Below are 6395 nucleotides of genomic sequence, written 5' to 3'. Positions count from 1 at the left end.
ACAAATGTTCCACAATTACAGTATTCCACAAATATTCCATATGATTGTGGAATATTTGTGGACTGGTACTAGACCCCCTGAAATGGAATCTAGTTCATAGGACCACAATGGAAACAAGTCCCCAGGACTTGTGTTATCCTTTTAGCCTTAACGTACCTCATGACGTTTACCTTTCTGACTAATTAAGTATTCAAACAAACAGCAGATCAAGCCAGCTTTGAATTATTTTTGACAGAACAGAAGCGGGACAGCCACTTAACTCCCACAATGTTGTTCCATGCAGTCTAGCTCAAGACTGAATACAGAAGGTCATACAGAAGGACACACACACACACACACACACACACACACACACACACACACACACACACACACACACACACACACACACACACACACACACAGCAGTCAATAGGGCTGATTAAACTTGATCCATAACAGTTAACTTCTCTTTTTTTTTGTACACGTCAGAATCAGAATCAGGTTTATTGTCACATCACAGGTTTACAAGGTACAAAAGTGGGTGAAATTCGTTTTTGTACATCGTTCCCATCGCAACGTTAATTTCCATAGAAAGAAGAGGGGGGGGGGGGGGAGAAGAGGGGTGGGGGCAAGTGGGAAGGAGATCAAACAAGAGAACAACAGAAGGCCAAACAAGTTATCTATATATTTACAAAGTACCAGAGATAATAAAAACTAAGGTGCCTGAGCATAGCAGCAATGTATGTATACTGTGCATGATATACTTATGGACGTTAAGGTGCTTAGAGAAAAAGAGCACAATTTAAAAAAAGACAAAAAAGTCAGTGCGTTATACATGGGATTAAGGTGCAAAAGGTCAGTGCGTGTCCACCTAGGGTGGACTGACCCTGGTATAATCCGCAAGTAGCTCCATGAGGGAGAGCAACAAAAAAGTCATTTGTACCTGGTGTAGTCCACAGGTATGTCCGAGGGGGGCTAAGTCCAAGTCAAGTCCAAGTCCACGTCACTAGTCGAATGAAAATAAAATAATAATAAAACATAATAGCACAGCCTACTTTGCAGGGACACCCTTTTTGCTTGGGCCGGTTCCACAACAACTGAAAAATATTAAACAAGTGCTGTACTGAATAGCCAGTGAGCTACCAGGGTAAGGTCCAACCAGAGCTACTTCGTTGAACAGAACACAAGTTCAAATTACACAATACTGTACAATACTGTGACACTAAGATCCCCCACAATGGACAGTGAAAGTTCAAGTTAAATCAGTCCTGAGTGCCTGCTGTGTGTCCTCCGCCTCCCCTTCTCGCTGGAGCATGCTTGAGGTGGTCTGCGGCATGCTGCCTTATGAGGTCCTCTGTGGCTTCTGGGTCGAATTTCATGACTGCATCTGCATGGTAGAAAAAGACAATAAAAAATGTGCAACGGCAACATGCTGTTCTAGTCCCTATCTGACATAATACACAGCTCGATTGAACTCCTGCCATCTGGTAGGAGGTTCAAGAGCTCAGGGGGAAGCACCAGCAGGTCATCCAACAGCTGCCCCAAAGCATCAGAACCCTGAACCCATGCTCGCCATGTATTGCCCCCAAAACCAACACCTTGAAAGATGGATTGCACTTTGAATGCATCAGCACTTTTTACCAATGTTGTCTGCTCTTTACTTTTTAATGTTTGCCTCTTTTTAATGTGCACCATGAGTTGTGGAGAATGGTATTTTGCTCCCCTGTTTGCCTAGTGTGTATTGTGGAAGTGACAATAAAACTGATTGTGAGTCTCCATATTGACATGCAAAAATGCTTGTACATCCACAACTAGTTTAATACAAAGCCATCTCCCGTCTACACCTAACCACCAGTTATTTAAAATGTTATAGCAACGGTAACGGTAGACAGTTGGCATTGTATTTTTTTATGTCAACAGGGAAGGACATGTTTTACCCAATTACATTTAGATTTGTCCTTGGTCAACGTGAAATATGGGCTTACCTTGTATTGCGCTGAAAGTCGCAGTCTTCTCTTTTTCCCCCTTCATGTCCAACTGTGCCATCAGACTGTTACTGAAGAGCCTTAAGAAAAACAAATTACATTTAATAATGTAGTAGGATTAGGATTTATTGTAAAACATGGTATAAACCCTTTATACTACTAATTTTCACTTAATGTTCAACCATTATGTCATTGACATGACATAACAGAGGATTCAGGTGTTAAGCTAAAAAAAAAAAGGCAAATTAATGGAAACATGCAGTCAGGCGCTCGTCTAGAAGAATTAACCAAATAAGTGTTCAGACATTGAAAATCACAGCGCACCCAAACATCACACAGGGGTTAATTCATAGTGTATGTTGAAACATACCTGTCAAGAACTTTGTGGACACCGTCCTTAACGTCCTTCCCTCTATAACGGGAATGTTGCAGCACCTGTTGGAATAAGTTCATGAAAACTTTCACTGACATATCCCAGAGGAACGTAAAAAGTGTGCGAGTGCATCTTATGCTGTTCATTACTTCCAGACTCTTGAAAAGCCTACCAGGGTATTAAAAGCTTGGACATCACTGAGGAGTTGCTCCTCTCTCTGGAAGTCCTCCATTCTCTCAACATGACTGGCCGCTGAAGAGGCAGGTTCTTTAATGAATATTGATATGGTCAGGACTTTCTTCTGGTATACTGAAAAATAAGTAAGTGTACATTAACACAGTGAAATGTTATAGACACCACCCTACAATGATACAAAACACTGATATAATTGAAGAGCAGTTTTTGTGTCCCGATAGGAGAGGAGACAGAGAGAACAGTAAAGGAAGAAAGGAGAGAATGGGCAGAAGAGAGAAGGGTTGCAAATTAAGTGTCCCCCAGTTTTTTGGGGGTCTTCATTGAAATAGCTCAGAACTTACCTTGTGTTGGCAATGGGAATGCCCATGTTGGCCTCTCAGTCGCTGCATAGCACCTGTAATAAGAACAAAAGTACATTTTAGTAATTACAAAGTGATATTTTTGCATTAAAACTTTCCAAGACAGATGACTATACATTAGATGAGAAATAATAAATATGTCATATTGTAACAATTAGGGGTGCACGATACTACTTGCTGAATTGTAAAGGTTTTGATTACTTGGGGCCTTTGGACAACTCACCATGCCTGACCGTGTCCCTGGATCTGTCATGTCTGGACCTGACCGTGTTCCTCGACCCATCACTGCGGTGGGACCTGTCATCATGTCTGGAGCTGACAGAGTGCCTCCGAGCTGTTGCTGTACCTGGAGTCGTGGCTGGTCCTGGACCTGATGCTGTGCCGGTATCTGACACTGTGTCTGGAGCCATCACTGTGCCTGATGGCTGGAGCCATCACTAAAGACTTAATACTTGGACATAATACTACTACAATACCATGTCACACTGAAAAAGACTACCCCTACTGGTTGGTCTTAGATGTTGACAATCACACATCTCCTCTGATACACATAGTTCAACACATTGAGCCTGTAACTACTTACTCATTGCTTGTGAATTAGGTATGGTAATGATTTCTTTAGTATGCACAACATGTAACACCTTGTACTGACTGTACTTAAAATGTGTTGGTGCAATGGAGAAAGTGAATACTCACGGGGTGTGGACATTTCTCCGCTCCGAGGTGCTACACTTGCATGTCGGGAGCCTGGAAAAGACAAAGAATGTTCTTAGATACCAAATATTGATTTGTAAACAAAAGGTGACTGCTTAAATGTGCTTCATACTCACTGTGTGTAGACATTTCCCTGTGCCAAGACCCCTCAGCATGCTCCAACTCGACAGACATGGTGTCCACCACGACATCCACCAGGCCATCCAGGGCTTGATTTTCAGAGTCTGAAACATAACAATCAGCTTGTAACTGATTTCATGTTGTGTGTACCCAATACATCATTATCATATTTCATAAATTGACATCAATACTCAACAAGCATTGAGTAACACATTGTTGTCCTGGCTGGACTGCAACTTCCTTGGTGCGATAGGAAAAAGGGCACCTATACGGCTGCAATATAAAGTAAAAAATAAACATATCCATATCTAAAATAGACAGCCTTATTAAAGCATTTGATTGTCATTTTTGACATTGGACTTATAAATTGATTATAGAAGAAAGTTACCCATAATGCTCCAAAATGTCATATAAAACATGAATGGTCTACAACGTGAGGCCCAGTTTCTGTTAACACATTTCATATTTAGAAGTTACTTGAGAAACCTATGAACTCTACATCAGTCATCATCTTGTCTTTTAATAGGTTTCCTCTTCCCTCTTATCACCACATCCACATCCTCCTCTTCCTCCTCTGCTTGGCTGGTCAGGTTGTAGTTGTCACATTCACAAGCTTTAACTAGAAGTTATACAATTCAACTGTAAACATTGATTCAACTATTTGTACTTGAATTATTGAGTAAATGATCCAAACCTGCCTGAAGTCATCATTATCTTGACTAACTGGGAAGTCAGCCAGTCCTCCTGGGGGTCCTTTCTCATCTTGTAAGTTGTGTTTGTTTGGCATTTGGCCATCTAATGGTTCCCTTACCCCTGTCGATCCAATTATTAGGAATTGTACCCTCTGTCTCCTTTCCATCCTCCAACCACACATCCCTGGCATACATGACCTGAAAAAGACAGCACAAACATGTTAGTGCAATATCAGAAAATAAATTATGTGAACCATAGTCAATAAATCACCGGGCAAGTGGTCATGTTAGTAGAGGGCAAAGAACTAGAGGCGGCCGGATTGAAAATGCTACGATTCTCATTAGAAGCAACATGGAGGGATGAGAACAGAAATGACTACATTTGAGTATAAGCCCAGGTTAGAAGGTTAGACGATAAAGCAAGAGAGGTGGATAAAGCGAGAGGTGAGGTAGAGATGGTTTATCTGCGGCGGAGGGAGAAGGATGCTGAAACGCAAGACAAATAGCAGATTTGAGAGACTGAGAGAAACAAGCAGTTGATGATCGAGGAAGGTGCAGCCGTGATGGGAACTAGCTGAAAGAAAAAGAAAATGTAACCTTTAATATTGCTGTTCCAGACCATGGCGAAAGGGTATGAGGACATAACCACCAACGTTTCTTGTGGGAGGCAAGCCACCTTGCGGAACAGATCCGTTTCACGCAGTAGTCCATCTTTCATCCTACCCTGACTTGGCTTCCATTTCCTTGCTTGTTCTTTCACTGAAGTCCTGATTGTTTTTCTGGATATATGATATGATTGACAGCCGCAGCAGTGCAGCCAGTCTCATCCCTGACATTGCTGTCTCCTATCAAGGGACCATAGATGACCCACCCCTAGATGACCCAGGGTCCTCACAGCATATGGTCCATCTGCCTGGCTGTTAACCACCTCCAAAAGGTTCCAATAACTTTGAAGCATTTCTGCCGATCAGTAGGTCAACACCAGAGTCAGTTTCTTGCAGTTTGATGTGTTTCAAATAAGGCCATGGTGACAAGCCCTGTTGTTTTTGGAATATTGTGTTGTGAGACAGGCATGGTTTTATGAGTGAACACATTAGGGAGTTGTATGAAATCATTTTTGTCCAACTTGGCTATTTCCAAACCTGAGATATGGTGACTGGTCTCAGGCTTCACTTGGTTCATTGTGCGGAGAAGAATATTTTTTTTTTGTCCGGTAATGTTTAGCCTTCTCATTAAGTTTTCAGTGCAGAATGTGGATGTGCTTGCATGGTCCAAAAATGCATATGTTTGCAACACTGTCTCCCTGTGGCTCTTCACTTGAACGGGTACTATGGAAAAGATGGAGGTTTCATCACCGGCCCCAATATGACCACATGTGTGAGGTGAGACGACAGCATTGTTTCCTATTGATTTCTTTTCTGTTTCTTCAATGTGGAGTATATCAGGATGGTTTTGTTCACACGTATCACAGGTTAAACAACTTGTGCAGTCTCTGCTTAAGTGTCCTCATTTCAAACTTCTCTCTGTGTCTTCTCTCTTTCATCTGTGGACACCGCTCCAATGTGTGACCACTTTTATTGCAGAAAAGACAATAATTATGATAGCTGATGAAGACACTTCTTTCCACTCCATTTGACTGTTTCTATGGGTGTTACTGTTGTGGCAAAACTGCTTCTTGGAATGTCTCTTGTGTCTCTACAAATATCACCTGCAGGGGGTGTAGTGTGAGTGACATGACCTTGAACATTCTTTTTCCCATGAAGCTGTACATTTTCAGTTTGCACATTTTGATTTATTATATTTTCGGTTTGAACATTTTGCCTGGGGAGAGAGTATTGCATTAGAGTTGTCAGGTAATGAGCTTTGGCAGATTTTTCATGAAGTGGTTGTTTTGGTCTCACAACCTGTGGCTGGGAGGGAGGCTTTGTGGTTTCCATCGTTTCCTTTTTGTGGAGTTTGATCAGGTAGGTATGTA

Source organism: Gymnoscopelus microlampas (assembly GCF_963454915.1).
Source record: "Gymnoscopelus microlampas genome assembly, chromosome: 20".
NCBI classification, from domain to species: domain Eukaryota; kingdom Metazoa; phylum Chordata; class Actinopteri; order Myctophiformes; family Myctophidae; genus Gymnoscopelus; species Gymnoscopelus microlampas.
The sequence above is the reverse complement of the archived record's forward strand: the minus strand, read 5'-3'. Positions refer to the sequence as shown.